Source organism: Netta rufina (assembly GCF_964035555.1).
Source record: "Netta rufina genome assembly, chromosome: 2".
Lineage (NCBI taxonomy): Eukaryota > Metazoa > Chordata > Aves > Anseriformes > Anatidae > Netta > Netta rufina.
In genome coordinates, this window is record NC_140124.1 from 9,916,067 (window position 1) to 9,933,985 (window position 17,919).

Genomic DNA, 17,919 nt, shown 5'->3' on the forward strand with positions numbered 1-17,919 from the left:
AACAAAACCAAGGTCTACTAAATCCAGTGGATGATGGATCACAGCCTTAAGACTGACATTTTAAACAAATATAAACACATTTTCCTTCTTTGGTTATTTGGCTGCCAAATTGGAAAGATGTTGTCAGCTGCCTTTTAGCATACATATTTCAGTGTGGGAAAAGAATCTACATTTTAAAATTAAAATTCATCGTTACCTTTTACTTACAGCACCTGAATAATTGTTAAAAACAACTAATTACCTGCATACCAGAAAGCACATTTAATTAGCTGCTCATAAACAGAGTACATTTCAAAAGCCCTCCAGGGGAGATAGGTGCAGAAATTCCATTAACCAAAGTTGTGCGTGAATTTGAGCACTTCCTCGAAAATATACTCTGGAGAACACTTTTATGCATATTAGCTTTTCTCTTCAAAGTACTTTCCTTCTTCCGCATGTGCATGAATGAAAAGATCTGTCCACCTACAAAGGTACAGGTTTTTATGAATGGAGGAGTTGAAGTGGGGTGTGATGTCTCTTGTAATTGCACTGTTAAGCACTTTTTTAGTGAAAAGTTATAGAAATTAATTCATCAGAATGGGGTGGAATATGGAACATTTATATTTAAGAGATTAGTCTTATCCACAGAGGGACCCTGGAATTAGCTTTTTGGGTTTGCCAGGCAGCTCTGTCTGAGATCATGAGTCATTCAAAGCATCCTACCCTGCTTCACTACAATACTAAGACAAATAACATGTGAGAAAGCACACACTCCCTCTCTCACCCCAGTGATATTATGACCACTGAGACACATGCACACACATACATTTGATCTCTCCCATGCATTCACTCAATCCCATTTCCTCCTCTTTACAGTCCAAAATGAAGCTGCAGCTAACATAAAACTTACTGAAACAAACAAATGTACTATCCCCTTCTCTTTTAAAAGAAATAAGTTATCTGGATTTCCTTTTGACGCAGTAACATCAGTGCTTGTCTACCTTATTCCTTCACCACAGAAATTGTCACCTTCAAAATTAACGGTCCTTTCCAGAGGAGTGCCTATCTCAAAGCATTTATCTGATAGAGCTGGAAACATTTTTCCAAAGACCAACCCTCAACAGAAAATGCTGTTTCATTGAAATTGGAAGTTTTAAGTGAACATGTTGATTTTTATAGTATTTGACAGAAAAATTCAAATGCTTCAAATAAAAAATGGAACATTGGACTTTCTTACCTGATTTTGTCCTGTTGATACAATCTTGTTCCATTTCTATTTGCACTTATTTTAAAATGTAATCTCTAAATAATGCAATATTGTTTCCTATAATTCAATATTACATTCTAATGTGCTGAGATTGTCAGGCTTAACTGTTTGGATGTTACTGAAATGAAATTTCTAGCAAGAGTGACCTAGATGCTTTAAAATACATCTATTTCAAAATTTCTTCTTGGAATTTTGTAAATTGCACCTTCTTATTTCAATGCAGATTGAGACGAAGTTAAAATATTGGTATTTTCCCAAAGGAGAAATTTTATTTTTGATGAAATTTATAATAATTGTATAAATAATTGCATAAATAATTATAGATAGTTTAGATAGTTTTGTATATAGTGCTTCCCCCCGCCCCCCCCCTTGGTACAATTAGTTCAATATGTTCTGCAATGATAAAACAAACACATGGGAAGCTTCCACATACACATAATGACCAATAGATTTCCTGCAGTCTATAAATATTATTATCTTTGTTGCTTAAAGAAGGCATTTTTAACTAAGCTATTTGTATCTGGTTGGAGAAAATTATTTAAATCTATAACTCATATATTTGCATTTACATGCATATTCCTGTATAAACATTTACCCCCATCCCCTGTTAAGTTTTGACTACACAGTTACTTCCCTGAGTAAATGTTTCCCTCCTTCTTTTGTATCCAATGTAATGAGCTGTGAGCTGTGATGACGTAAGAATACTTTAGATAAATCCCTTATGGGAAGCCTCCCAGTTTGACTATCTAAGTGATAAATTAGAAGGTAAAGCCAAATTTATTCCTGTGTTATTGATCTGCTATAACCAAAGCAGCTGCATTTTCTTAATCACAAGGGTATTTTCTCTCCTGTGATTTCTGCATTAATATGCAATTTTATTGTAGTCTTAGGCACTTCTTATATTGCAATAACAGTGTCAAATAGCCTAATTATAACATGATTGATCTCCTGGTCAGAAGAGGTGAAAAGTTGTTGAGTAGGCAAGATGATGAATGAAACCTATCCATTTGCCTGGAAATACTAAATCCCTCAGCAGACTGCTGATTTATCTTAGGTAGCAAACAGTGATAATGTTTGGAGAAAGCTACACATTTCACATGTACTTTTGCAAAGGTTCAGCCACCTATTGACTATGTTGTGGCCAGGTCTCCTGGCTCAGTTGGTACAAAAGAAACCACTCTGTCACCTCCATTTCCTTGCCTTTGAAGCACAAAACTCCACAGTCAAACACCTCCCTCCTTCAGTGGGTAATTTTCCTTCCGCTTTTATTTAGCCCAAATCTATATCATTTATCCTGAGGAATTAAAAATTATATATATATATATATAAAAGAACGATCAACAAGCCCCCGAATGTGTCTAGCTATGAATTTAAAGTTTATCTTCATGCACACTTCTCAGATAAAGTTGGTCACCATGCATGCTCTCCAAAATGAGCCAAAATTCAGTCTGAAAAGTTTCACCATTTCTTTTGCACAAAAGACAAAATACATAGAACAAATTATTGTTGATATTTAAAGCTGTATGTATTAAAGAATAAAGTTTTGCTTGTTTTTTGTTTGTTTACATTGTTATAGCACTTTGAAGCTACAAACATAATTATTAGTTCTCTGGAATTTCTTATAATAGCATTAGTCATGATGAAATCATTCATGGTAAATTAGGAGTTCTCAGATACCTCCACAGTATTTCCACTGTAACTCAACATTAAGTGAGTAAAGTATCACAGCGATTTTTACCATCAGCTAAGGGATGATGCATTTCATATCTGCATTAAGACACAGCTCCTAAATAAATAAATAAATTAATTAAAAAAAAAAAAAAAGTGTTGTGTTGCTATGAGAAGCCTGTGGTGAAATAGCAAGGTTTTTCTGGCCCGAGGCTACCACAGCTACTAGTTTAACTCGATGGTCAGAGCACTCCCTGGGGAAACAAGCCTTAATTCTACTGCTGCCAGTAACTTTCCCTTTGTTAGCACCACATGTAAAAAATTATTTTTAAAATAACATCATATGTATTACGCACTCACTCCAAGGTAACTTATAAAAACAATGTTCCATATGTGCAAATGAGATTTTGGCAAGCACAAAATTATATGCAGAAATTTCATTTGGGTATGGAAAGACTCTTTTCACTAACCCAGATAGATATTTAATTTCTATGGGATAAATTGCATGCTACCTATTCACTAACATAATTTTCCCACCGATGATTGACATTTAGATATCAAAGAGGAAAAAAGATAGCATAACATTAGATTGCACATCTCGGAGGAGTAAAAGGTATTCATTAGACTAGGTATTCCAGCAAATGGCATGCTAAAGTCTTGACAAAAATCATGTCAAATGTCATGTCAATCTTTTTTTTTTTTTTTCCTGCTACTTCAAAAGCACATCTGTCTGTGGATGACAATCACTCATGCTGGCACCTGAAATATAACAAATAATACCCACTCTCGAAAAGATGAAAGCCAGAATCACTGTGCGATACACAGCATTGCTGACCGGTATTCAAGGACATGAAAATGCAAATAAACAATGCCAGAGTATTCCCACTGGGAAGGCATGCAGTGAGGGGCAATATGCAAAGAAGGAAACCATGGCAAAGGGACTCAAGCTCTCAAGGGTGTTTAACCCTCCAGGAGAGGTGCAATGCAGAAACAGCAGTAAAGCCCTGGAGCAGGGGGCAATTGCCACATGCCCCTCAGCAGCACTTCTTTCAGCCAGTTGAGAAGTAGTGTATCCTGACTCCAGAGAGAATACAAGCCAGTGCCTGTAGCTAAGAAGAAGATGGTGTTTTTGATTAAGCCTTACCAATTTTTGTGCAAGGGTTAAGTCGTAGGGAAAATGAGGAGTAATTTTTTAGAACTTTAACAAGGACGGAGAAAAATCAGAATTCTCCCCCTGGGAGAAAGCCAGGACCTATGTTAAGAAAATAGAGTGCTGCATTGCAGAATAGCTGGACAAAAATGACTTCCTCACACCAGCCTGAACTATTCAGAAGAGATGCACTATGTATGGGAACATGTATCCTGCAGCTACTGCCTAGCTAGGCTTCCCTCAAAATGAATAATGCTAATATAACAATAGCAAGATAATACAGAAAAAAGGGAAGATTTGTGTTATCTGTGTTCATTAACCCGAACTATAATGCTTCCCTTAAATATTAAATACCTTTCTATCATTAGATATACAACGTGAAAGGCTAAAGAAATATATTATGGATATATTACGTGGTAGATTTTTTTTTTTAAGATTTTATTTATTTATTTTATTTATTTTTTTTTTAGAGACAATGAGAAAATCAACACAGCTCCTTTAATCCTGTAATCTCTCTGGTAGCAATCAGCTTGGGGTACATTTCAGTTTGTTCACTTGTCATCTACATTAAGAGTCCTTCAATGAGCTTTTCTTTTAAAGTAAATACAGAATGACACATTTATAATTAGATCTCTCTGGCCATTCCTTTTTAGGTTTGAAGGATATGAAATGTGGACATGTCATGCAGTCCTCACTCCTGATCAGTGTGCTAAGGAGCTTAGACTTTCACTGTTGATTAGTGAATTTTAAAACAACTGAAAAATATACTATGGGTGCTGCTGTTTCAGATATTGTTGTCTCAGTCGTTCCCTGCAAGAGAGAACAGTCAGAAACTCAAGAAATATTTTGAACAGCACTGAAAAAAATGTTAAAACCAACCCTGAATTTCAACCAAAGATTATTGAATCATTTAAGAGCAACATAGACCCTTGTGAACATACTAGAAAGAAAAACTCCTGTTTCTGTTGAGCCTAAGAACAGTAGGTATGTTTTAAGATCATTAGGAATACAGTACAGTATTATATGTTAGTGTTTGTAATTCATATCATGTCGTAACATCCATGGCTATTCAAACTGTCCATAACATGATTTGTCACTGAGGGATAATTTTTTTTCTATTTATTTTTTGTTCATTCCCTCATGGTTTTAATCATTTATGGCTTCAGTATCTCTGAGTAAATTTCTCAACAAATGTATTATATAATTTTCTTTGATAGTCTGGGAATAGTCTAAGGATGCTGAATTTTCATAACTTTTTCAAAATAATATTTTTTTCAAAATAAGAACTGTATTCCAATAGAAATATCTGTGCTTGTCAGCTGTTTTTTTTTTTTTTTTTTTTTTTTTAAACTTTACTTTTACTGCCTTAAAACAAAAATCAAAAATATTTGCCCCAAAGGTGTTCCTTGCTTGTATTTACTGATCAGGGGAAAATATAAGAATCATCCAGTACTTCAGCTGTGTCCCTATAATATTACTAAGGGAAGTCAGCTTTGGAGATTTAATGAATCAGCAACCTTCTTTAGCCTTCTGATTTTTACCAGGACTATTCAGCAGTAACACAGACCTCCTGGGACCCCAACTCTTCCACTTCCATCAAGACTATAATGGTAAAAACAGCTTAAATTTGCCACTGTTCCAGCCTCACTCATTATAACATGAAAGCCATTTATAACTTCCCCCTTTTTTTAACCACAAGTAAAACTTTCTATACCAATGCTCTATAGCCAAAATATTTTTATTTTGTCCTGCAACATACACTTTCATCCAATCTTCACATTGTGGTTTACCAACTCCCCACATAGTATCATCTAGAATTTTGACATCTATGCTCTATTTTTGACTCAAACCTACTATTTATTGACTCTTGTCCATAAAATCTCTTTTCAAACAATGACATTATTACAAATCCTAAGAATCCTAATCCTCCAGCTCGTGTAACCATGGCAAGTCCTCTGGAGCTAAATAAAACATGTCTAGTGACTGAGCCCCTGAGGCCCCTTCAACTCTACCCCACACTTGGTCTCCTCTGGGCCCTCCGTGACCATAATTATTAATGTTTAATTATTAACATAGTAAAATCTTTCTTATAAGTCCCCTTAAAGTACTGAAAGTTTGCAATGAGGTCACCCATAGCCTTCTCTTCTGTAAGCTGAACAGCTCCAGATATCTCAGCCTTCATAGGAGAGGTGCTCTAGTCTCTTGATCATCTTTGTGGCCCTCCTCTGGACTCGCTCTAACAGTTCAACATCCTTCTTGTACTGGGGGCTCCAGATCTGGATGCAGTACTCCAAGTGGGGCCTCAGAAGGACAGAGTAGAGGGGGACAATTATCTGCTGGCCACTCTTCTTTTGATGCAGCCCAGAATGCAGTTGGCCTTCTGAGCTGCATGTGTGCACTGCAGGCTCATGTCAAGCTTTTTGTCCAGCTTGACATGAGTCAAGTCCCCAAGTCCTTCTCTGCAGGGCTGCTCTCAATGAGTTCTTGTCCCAGTGAAGAACTACCTCTGTATAAAGAACATACACTACCTCTGTTATCTCCTTTCCATATATCTTTCTGCAAGGAACAGAGGATCCTCCAAAAGATAAGCTGAGATAAGAACTGAAAACATCTTAACTAAAGTATGCAGTCTGAAAACAGTCTATTGCGCCTGAATTTAAAGACATTCTGATGATTATTTCAATAGGTCCAGAGCTTTAGCTGAAATTCCTTAGTTGGCAACAATTATCTCTCATACATACCAGGCCCTGGAAAGAACTATTACACCATCATAATGCATATTATGTGTCATATAATATTTGGGATTCTGAGAACGCTGAAGTCAAATCACTGTTTGAAAGTCATATTGCCAATAATTCCTAATCCAGTATTACACTTCACAATTCCCTCTCAAGTAAGTAAATTTTTACCGCAATGAAATATTTTATTTCCAATTATCACAAAGTCAAGAGAAAATTACAGTCCTGATTTCCTTGGGCACTACAAGTGCACAGCTCTTCAGAAGAAAAAGATTTTTTTTAGATGTGGACCATTAAGGTCCACATTAAGTGGATTTGGAAGCTTAATTTTAGACATTTAGCTTTATAGTAAGAAGACTAGAAATCTTACTTGGAAGACTATTAAAATAAAGAACTAAGAAGCATGACTGAGTAATGACCAATGCATACAGGCCAGGGAGAACTAAATAAGGAAGGCTGTAAAGAATGCAACACAACATTACTATATAAGACTACATATATATATATATGTTTATGTGCAGCCTATAGATGAAAAATGAAAAAGTGAAAAGAATTGTAGATGACTCCCAGGTTGATGGGGAAGATGTTGCCATCAGCAGTATATCTATTCCAGCAGTTACATACATGTATGTCTATTTTCTAAAAGTTACAGGCCAAAATTGAAGAGGAGAAGTTCAATGTATTTATCTCTCTTTTTTTTTTTTTCTTTCTAAAAGTCTTTTTATTTATTTATTTATTTTAAAACTCAGCTCTGGGATGCAGATTGCCTACGCTAAATACTACAATTCAGTCACAAATTTTCCAGAAAATACTGAGGGGGTATCCCTTGGAAAAAAATAGATAAAATAGTTCAAGTTAAGCCCATACTAGCTGCCAGCAGAACACTGCCAGTTTACTCCATGCAAGATTCTGAATCAATACATCTGACTGATCTCTCCAAACCAAGACAGAGATTGACATTAAAATACAAGAATCATAAACAGGCAATGAATGAGTACAGTGACAATGTATGGCATTAAAAAAAAAAATAATAATAAAGTGATTTTCCTTTTAATGTCTTATTACTAGTAAAAACAGCAACAAATTAAAAATCATGCTGATTTTCTGAATTAATAGAATTACAGATGAGAAAACAGTGGACTTGATTTTACATTCATAGAATTTAATATGAGATCAGAACATCTCATACTGGTACAGTTCCATTGGTTTCAATTAATTTAACCTTCTGACTAACTATAGAGAACACAAACAGGACCAATTAGTCTCAATGAGCATGAGTGTCACAAGGAGCCAACAAACCTTTCAATTTAGGCAATATTTTACAGCTCTCTGTGGAAGACACTAAGCAGTCAGTGTTAGTTTTGTATGGGTTTTCATAAGCCCATGTACTAGAAAAAACATCTTAATTAAGCTAATTTAGAAATGTTCTTTCTGATCAATGTATTGATTTAGTTATAATTTGATTCCTGGCCTGGTGATCATCTTTATGTAGCTCTGTAAGTGTATTGTGAATTTGAAATGCACACATTTAATGTAATGAAATCCATTAACTAATAAAACAATGATCAGTCAATTCATGACGAATGGTGCAGATTTTCAAGATAAATGGCTAGTCTGCTGGTTGGGATTCTTGCACAAACATTTCATAGTCCACTGCTTCAGCACCATCTTATTTAATAGTGAGAGAACTATTATAAAGGACAGAAGCTTGCTATTCATCATTAACTCTAGAAGAAAATCCATCTGCAGAAAATTCCTGCTGAAGCCAAATGTAGAGTTGAAGTTGTTCTTTTATGTAGGACACTAAGTACACACCAATATTCCATTAGCACATTTATTTTTTTTTAAATACATTCTCTGTTTTCATTGGACCTCAGTAAGGTTCTACTTTGAAGTGCTGAATTGGTTTTCCTGTTCACTAACAATTCCCTAAAATTGTGTGAATCTACTTAAAAAAATAATTAAAGTCTGATCTTGCTCACATTTATTGAGTACTCCCACAGAAATTGTGTTCTTAAGGTGAATATTGTTACTAAGCTGATGCTTACAGTGTGAAAACTAGTGCGTAACCAGTAGATGCATTTGGACCTCACATCACTGTAATTCAAATCTCTTATAGTCTTTGCAATTAATCTAGTCTAAATTAGAAGATTTTGATTTCCTCTCAAAGTGTTCCCGATTTCCTTCTGCACAACAAAGAACAGAATGATTTCCCTGAGACTACCATAGCTCAGGGGATTTGTCAGTAGCTCTTCTGTCTGCATTGGGCACAAAATTTCCAATTTTCTTTGACATACTAGGAGCAGAAACATTTCTTTTTCTATCCTTCATATTGTGTTCTAGCAAACAGTGGAATTTTACTAGAATTACAAAAGTTGTAACTTGAACCTTATTATTTCCCAGCCTCTCAGGATCATTACTTCCTTGCATTCAAAATCTCAATTCAAGTTGAGCTGGAGGCAAAGTTAGGTTTTTGACTTTAGATTTTCATTCGAGCTCATCTTTCAAGCACTTATTATTTTTCTTGCTGGCATATGTTTGCCCATCGTCAGTTAGAATCTGCATGATTTTACATTTATAAAGAAAAGTTAAGCAATTTAACCAAAAACATAAACTTTTTTTTTCTTTTTTTTTTTTTTTTTTCTAAGGACCAAAGTAGCAGTTTTCTCATTACATATCAATTTACAGCTCAAAATCAGGAATAGATCAATGCTAACCATCTGCACCTTGCAAGTTTTAACATATCTCCCTTTCGTCACTCTCAGTAAAGCAGAGGAAGTTATGCAGAGCATGTGGTCTGCTTTCACAAATAATTTCTATGGAAAACAGCAGTCAGACAGTAATACAGGCCCAAGGTGACCTCATTACTGAAATTTGTTCTAGTTGTCATTAGACATATCACACTGTGTCACTCAAATCAGGAAAGGAATAAGAGATACTGACACGCAGCACCAGTGATTAGAGATGAAAAATACTGTTACACCATAAGAATCCCTTGGTGGAAAAGAAATATGTATAGTGTTTGAGATTCAGTCACCCCCTGATCTGTCACTGCTGCCTTTATGGCTCTATTCTTTTTCTAGTTGTTAATTCTCCTTCACAAGGGACAACACCTTTTCTTGAACAATATTTCATAGGCAGATGTTCACTGGCCAGCTACCTCATATAAAATATTGATGAATTCTCGATAGCAAAGCCCTCATGTTGTGTAAAGATATTTACTGCAGCTATAGCAGGCCAACTTGGACAACTGCTTTTTCGTGTTTATTGTCACTGCTTAACTTTAGACATGGCTTCATTCTTCAGATTTGTAAGCTATGGTTAAACTAGACAAAAACTTTACCTGATCTTTAAGTCCATAAACTGAAAGGAATCATATCAGCCATTTAGAAACTGGTACCTTGTTAGCCAAGAGCAAAGCATGGTTGGCAAAGAATTTAGCAGAAGGAATTAAACTGTCCAGCCAACTGTCAGTTCCCATTTTTAGCTTTTACCACCTTGGTAACCAAAGATCTGGGTCAACATGGCCTTTGGGATTTAGTCCCACTTGTATTCTTGATAAATATTCTCCTGCTGTGCATCCCCATGGATGGAGTCAAAGTCCCTCAGTAGTTTCAGGACACACCTCTTGAGGCACGATAATTTCAGAGAGACTTAGTACCAGTTGCTAAGCCTTTGCTGATTTATCTTGACTGAAAAGAAAAAAAAAAAGGTCCTTAAAGCCAGGTGCTCACCATTTATCATTATCAAAGATAGCAAGATGCTTTTTGCAGCAGTGTCCAGACTAAGAGCAAAAGTACTGGAGATCATCCCAAACGTTATGGCCAAATTCCAGTTTCACTAATTACATTCTGCTTACCAAAATTCTCACTGCTAAGCAAAAGGAAAGGGATTTACTTTCCATTTCTGTCCTCGATAGTTGTTACTGTGCACTTTAACACTATTTTTTCACCTGAGAGCATATCAGTCAAGGGACATCTTCGTGCGAAAGATCTGTGGAGTACAGGATGAAAGACTTTTCTTTACAGACTTTTGTAGCTGTTTTGCTGCTGCAAATAATTAATTTTTACACTGACCTCAATTTGGGAGGGGAAAGATGAAACTTACAAGAATTTTGTGAAATGCTTAAAACAGATGAGATCAACCACGAAACAACAACAACAACAAAATTTTATCTCGATTACTTAACTATAAAGCTCCCTTTTAAGTTTCATCTTTCATGCCTCAAATTACTTTAACCTGGCCTCCTCATCTTCTCTTGAAAGTATTTCAGTTATTTTTGCCATTCAGACATCTGTTCCAGTTGCATGTTTTCTTGAAAAAAAAAAAAAAAAAAAGAAAAGTATTTATGGTTACCCTCCTCTTTCTGAAGTCTAATTTTGATCACTGCCTTCAGAAGGCCACTATTTGATTTTCAGTCAAATCTAAATACAATCTTTCTTAAGATTCTCATATTTTAGAAATTTTCAGTAAAATTCTTTCCAACGTTAACAGTACTGCAACATGTGAAAATATCTACATTTCATTCAACCATAATACTGATTGGCTAAATTTTTCTCAAGGTGTATATATTTTATCAGTGTATTTTCAGGTTGGTACCTACTACTTTTATTAGTCCTATCTGAAATCAGTGACAGTCCTGCCATTAACTTCACTAACAAAAATATAGTACAATCTAAAAATGAGAAGTCCAGTCTGAGACAGTTCATCATACATTATAAACCAGCCTCAGTGCAACTGTGGGTAAACTGTCTCTTGTGAACAGTTCTACAGCTGTTAAGGTTCATGTTGGTCCCTTATAAACTAGAAATAGAAATTTTTATTACCTCTGGCCATAATTTAAATTGCATGAGCCTAGCTCCATGCTGCAGATTAGTATACTGCCATGCAGCCTGGCTTTTATTTTGGCATACTACAATGCAGCTCACACATGAACTTCACCATCAGTAGACATGTGATAGGAAAAGAAAGGATAAATACACACAGTATTAAAAATGCTAGAACAAAACCTTAGGTCTATAAAGAATTATTATTGCACTTGCACCTACTCTCATAGGTTATATTCTTGGCAGCTTTACATCACTAGAGTGGATGGTTCAAGCACTTCGCTCGTACTCAACAAACACTCTAAAGGTCAGTGCTGTCACCTTTTCACTAAACATCACCAAAAATAGCTACCTAGCTGTTCTAGGAGCTCTCGCTTCATTTATTAAATAAAACTTGTGCTATATATGTTTTTTTCTAAGTCTTACATTGAAAAAATAAAAAATAAAAGGGAATTTTTAACAATGCTTAAAAGTCAGAATTTGTGAGATATCTGTGCAAATAAAAAATCTATTTCGCTCCATTATTCTTCAAGATTAATGTACTTTCAAAAATGTAAAACGTAACCTATCAAGACTAAGAATGGCTTTGCTCTTCACAAAAAATACCACACACTCCCCCTCCTCCTTACATGTCTAAGTATAAAAAGGGATTATTTAAGAAATATGGGGAAGCCACAAGAGAAATAAAAGATGTAGTCCAACTTGCAGTTATCTGAGACAAAAAGAAATAACAATTTCATAAATATCAGCAAGAAGCTGAAGTTGTCCCTGCGTAGATTTAACCTGAAATCTGTCCTTTCCCACTCAAGTGTAAGCAGAAAAACATAATTTGGCACGTACATTTATAAAAATAAATGTTATAATCTTTTTTTTTATTATTATTATTATTTTCTTGTACAAAATAGTATATTCATTACATTCTTCTGTGAAGTCTTACACTTTGATATACCTTACAGTGAACAGCATTTTATATGCTGCCAGAACACAAAAGAACATGAATGTTACCTAAGCCTGTTTCAGCAACTTGCTTTAGAAAGTCATAAACATTATGGCTAATTAACAACCTAATGGAACACTGAGAATGAAGGTCTTGCTTCCCTGTGCACTTCTGGGCTCGCCTTTAATTGGTAAGAAATTTCCAGGGCTATAAACAGAACGCCACATCTAAGCAACATACAAAATTTACTCCTAGCTTTTCATCTCAAATAAAAATAAGAATTATCATTAGCTTTCTGATCATTTTTTGTAACTCATCATGGCTTGGATAAAGAGTTCCTCAAATCCAAGATATGGATTAAGGATTTTTGCATGTCTTCTCTTTGATTTCACTTGTTTCTTCATTGTAGGAAATGATGTCTAAATGAGCAATTATTCCTTTGTTTTGATTGCAGGACAAAATGTATCAGACAATCATGGTTTCATATCAAGGATTTGTGGTGGTTAAAATGAGGACCTGGATTCATAAACTCTCAGGAGTCTCATTCCCTGCTCTGCCCCAGATTGAGCCACATGACCTTGAGCTAACAGCTCACTCTCCCCCTGCAATGACGAATAATAAGCATTCCCATCCTTGTCTCTTGAGACCACATGCTCAAAAAAAGTAGGGGTGGCATCAAACCCAGATTTGCATACAGCCTTGGACAGCCCAACATATGACTAATTTTGCTGAACTGTTCTCATCCTCATTAGGAATATTGAATTATTTCAAAAAGCAGTCCATGAGAAGTACTTCCCACAGCTTTTTAATGGTATATAAAACATCTGATAAAATCTTTTAAGATGTGCAGCATGTGCAGTGAACAGACATTCCTTCAGGAATGAATAAATACAATTCTGGCTCTAAAGAACCAAAGGAATTGGTCAACAGTTTGAAAATAAAAACAAAGAGATTTTTGTTTGTTTGTTTTTATTCCCAAACAAAACAAAACAACAAAAAAATAGCTATTCCAGATGTGAGCCTTACCAATACTTGTTTATTAAATGCGAGGCCTTGCTCCAGCAATTAAAACCTTCGGGAGTGTATGCAAACCAGAACATTTGCATTTGGCCTTGAGCGATATACCTTCTGCACGACAGTGTGCTCCCCACAGTTTTGAACATGCTGACAGACTAAACTAACCAAACCTCCAGAGAACCAATGGCTAGAACCTGCAATAATCCAACAGGAAGGATTACAGGCTTTATAAATAATAACATGGCAAACTAGCAGAAAGTTTGTGCAAGAACCAGGCTCTGAGGTGACCATTACTATAAAGGCTGAAAGGTTTTATCATGGGTGCCAGACACACAAAGGTAGAATAATAAAAACAGGGGAAGACTCATTATTTTGGAGCTGATGAATGCAATTTCTGTTGTTGACCTTTCAGGGCCAGATTCTGATCTCAAGGGAATAGGCTGACTGTACAGCTTCTGTTGTCAGCTGCATGAGCTCACACAGATCTAATGATAACGTGCTTGTGTGACCTATCTGGCCAATTGCTGTCTTTAGGCTAGGAGTTCATAATCTTTGAAATTAAAATGCATTTTAATATCTTTAGAAATGACTCAAACAGTTTCTAAAGAAAAAATCTTGTTTCACCCTGAACAGAATAATCATGGGAGTTTTTATTTATATACAAATAAAAAATTAGGTTGAATTTTGAATCCGTAGCTATTCTTACTTTTATTTGCTCACTTGTGAGAAAAAGTGTGCTTTCTTTTTTTTTTTTTTTTTTTTCCAATCTGTCCACAGATCAATAGAGATCTATGGAACCCAGTTTGATAAACTCTACTCCTAGATAAGGTTAATTTTATTCTTGAACAATCAGCAGAACATCGTCTACTTTTTTATCACAGAATCTTGAGAACAGAATTTTAGTGGACACAAACACTGAGGGCTTATTCAGTCAGTGGCTTATTCTCACATTCCTTTTACATCTTGGTACACATGAGTTACATAACTCATTTCTATGCAAACTGTTAATGATCCTCATAATTTCTAAACACTTATAGCACATATCACACATAGCACATATCCTAAAATGAAATGAAATAAATAAATAAACAAATAATCTGATTAGACCAGAATGAAGGCCAAAAAGATGCTTGACATTACATAACTTTTAAAGCTAAAGTTTAAAATTAAAAAAAAAAATAATAATCTCTAAAAATTCATGGGGATGGATTTCAACCAACAAAAGAGATGTAAAAGTCACAGCAGAAATCACGATCAATGTGATCTTAATTCTTGAGCATAATTCATTTATTAAGAAAAAAAAAAGTCAATAAGGTTCTTAAGAGTTACCAGGAAACTTAAAAGAAATTCTATTTTCATGTGAGGCACAGCTGCAGTAGGCAAACAGTGACTTTGAAGGAAAATATACAATATGCAAGCAAGTCATAGCTTCTTTTGCGATCTGACATGCACTAATAGCTAACAAACGAGAGGCTATTTCAAATGAGCTGGTCCTGCACAGCTGAATTATGATAGGCAAATGGGATAGGAATAAATTATAGAGCAACACTCCCTGTCACAATTCTCCTTTGCAAAAGCTACTTCTCTTCATAAGTTATCGGCACCTGCCAAAGTCACAGGGATTATCCTTTCCCTAAGGCAGCATGTAACAGGAGAGGACATTTTGGCTCCTGACCAAGAAACCAGAAACTGAAAAATATACTAACAAGCGAAGTGAGAAAGCTAAGCCAAAATTCTTTAGGAAAGTAATAGATTTAGCTGTGCCCAAACCTGACTCATTGACTTTTAGCCTCTGCACTGCAGCATTAAAACTGTTCATAGAGCACTGTGGAAAATGGCAGACAAATCAGGATATAAAACGTTATGCTTCATCACATAGCCAGGAGTAGGTTAAGAACATGAAATTCATTGAAGTTTGTCCCACCAGTATCCTCCATCCCACATGTAAAAAATTGACATTATATCATGTGACCCCCAAAAGCCAAGAGTCTAAGCATGGCAGGAAGCCCTGCCCTATGGGAAGTATGGGATTGGTGGTGGGCTGATGCCAGCTTCACCCAGAGGCATTGCTCTGAGCTGATCTTCAAAGGACACTGATGTAGCCTGGGACACCTACCCAGTGAGAAACTCTGAATTTCTGATGGAGGGAGAGAGAATCTGGAGCCCTTCAGAAAGGAGAGTGTGGGACACCACATGATTTCCCAACTCCAGGCACTCTCCTCTGCATTCCAGCTTTCTGAAGGTCCTCAAGAACGTAAAAGCATTTCAGCTCAGTTACGTACTACTCCTATTCTCCAAACATTGTTATCACTTGTAGAACCTAGATAGCTCACGCCCTCACCTCTTTTCCTTTTATCAGTTCCTGCAACCTGTTAATTAGCAAATATACCTGTCCACAGAGAAATATTATGTTCTGAAGTGCATGATGGCAAAAAATCAGTGAAGAAGGGGCAGAACTTGTGTAGAGTGAAGGGACAAACAAGGTACACAAGGAGAGAAAGATAACCTAGCCTTCAGAGTTGATAGGTCTTCCCTGTCTACACTGAAGATCCCTCTAGATTTCTATGCAAAGGCAGAGGTTTCTTTTTTTTTTTGAAAAGAATGTGAACTTCATTTTCACTCTAGTGACTGATTCCTATAAAAGTTAAGCAGCCGTCTATGAATAACATTTACTTTAAGAGCTCAGGTGCTAGTCGTCTCCACTATAACAATGAAGATATAAATTCTGATTATCTAAGCTGAAGTAAAGTATTGTTCAACAGAAGGGAAATTCTGTTTTACTGTTTCTTTTCAAAGTATCAGAAATAATTACTAAGGATGCCATTCAAATTCAAGTATTCAAAAGGTAGGAAATACCAGATTAAAATTGCTTATGCAACTCAATTTGGACCTCTTCAACATATCTACTATGAAACCATCTTCAATTATGTGATCACAGACTATTTTTCCATGGCATAGCTGCGGCTCTTTTTGTGTGCACTGTGGACAGTATTCTGAGAAATGGTATTCTGGGAATGAATCAGGTTTATGTAGTGAATGAGGCTTTCATTTCTCTCTGCCTCATTTGTTTCAGGAACTGGAAGGTATATAATGAACCAGCAAGGGACTACAGAATGAGAAAATAAGATTTAATGGTTAAGGCAGCTGCCACTGAAGACCTGAATTCCATTTCTGGATCTGCCACAGAGTTCCTATGTGATGTTGGACAAATCACTTCACATTTTCTATAGATGACTATTAGTTTGATGTTCCTCATTTTCTGGCCTCTATACAAGACAATTGAGCTGTGCTATTAAACACTTACAGCTGCAATTGATGTCGATTAAAACTGTACTTATATACACATAAAGATTGATTACAATTATGAAAAAAAATATTATTTAGAAATTAACTGGTACATTGTCAACTATTTTATTCTTCATCTGTCAGTGCCTCTGTCCATCACCTGTGAAACGGGGATAACAAAACCATGAATGACCAGGGCATTATGCAGATACTGTCATTACTCTGTGTGAGGTATTAAGGTATGATAGCCATGAGAATAATGAAGCAACTAATAATTTTGTATTCGTTTTGTATTCGTTGCAGGTTTTGAATGTTGTGTGGTAAGAAAAGCCCTGGGGTCACATACTACATGAAGAGGATGGAAAGAAACACAAGCTAACTGCTTATAAAGCAGGGTCACGTGGAAAAAACAGTTTTTGTTTTTAAAAGACTGTCATGGTGCCTGCACTCAAAGGGGCCAAATTAATTTTTGCAGAAGCAACCTTGGTTCTAACATTACATAGTTTCTGTGTGGGCTTGATTTTTTCAATTCACACAGGTGGCAAGTGGTCTTGTCTGCTTCTAAGAAGCAATCAAATTAATAATGTAGGATTTTTGTGAAGAAGAGAAGAATCCAGGCACCTACCACCCCTCCCATTTCTAAACTAGATAAAACAGGAAACGGAGTTGGAGTCTAAACCTATGTTTCATACAGGTGTGAAAGAGGTGTCTGATGAACGTGTCATACAGGTCTGATGAAGGTTCCCTTGGCCTTGGGAATGAAAAGAGACCCTCTTGTGTCTTTGCCATCCTGACAGGTTGCATCTAAGCTTGTCCTCAGAGACAGGTCTGCCTCATCTTGGTCTACAAAAGCTAGAGGATCCTATGGGGAAAAAATACCCTCTTGGTATCTGGACCTCATTTTCTTCATCATTCCCTCAGGTAGAGCAAGGATGAGTAGCCAAACACCCTAGACTGACATCCAGTCATTATTTCATGAGCTCAGAGGATGTTAAACCTGAGCTGATCCATGAGATGGGATAGCCAGGCTGCGATCTGCCATGGGGCTCATC

At 36.0% G+C, this 17,919-nt stretch overlaps 1 protein-coding gene across 1 annotated transcript in view; it reads right to left on the minus strand.

Annotated features, from left to right (window-relative positions):
* The window catches only part of PTPRN2 (protein tyrosine phosphatase receptor type N2), a gene marked incomplete at both ends in the record, with an annotated part of 643,308 nt that overhangs the window by 263,639 nt on the left and 361,750 nt on the right, over positions 1-17,919 (minus strand). The window lies entirely within an intron of this gene.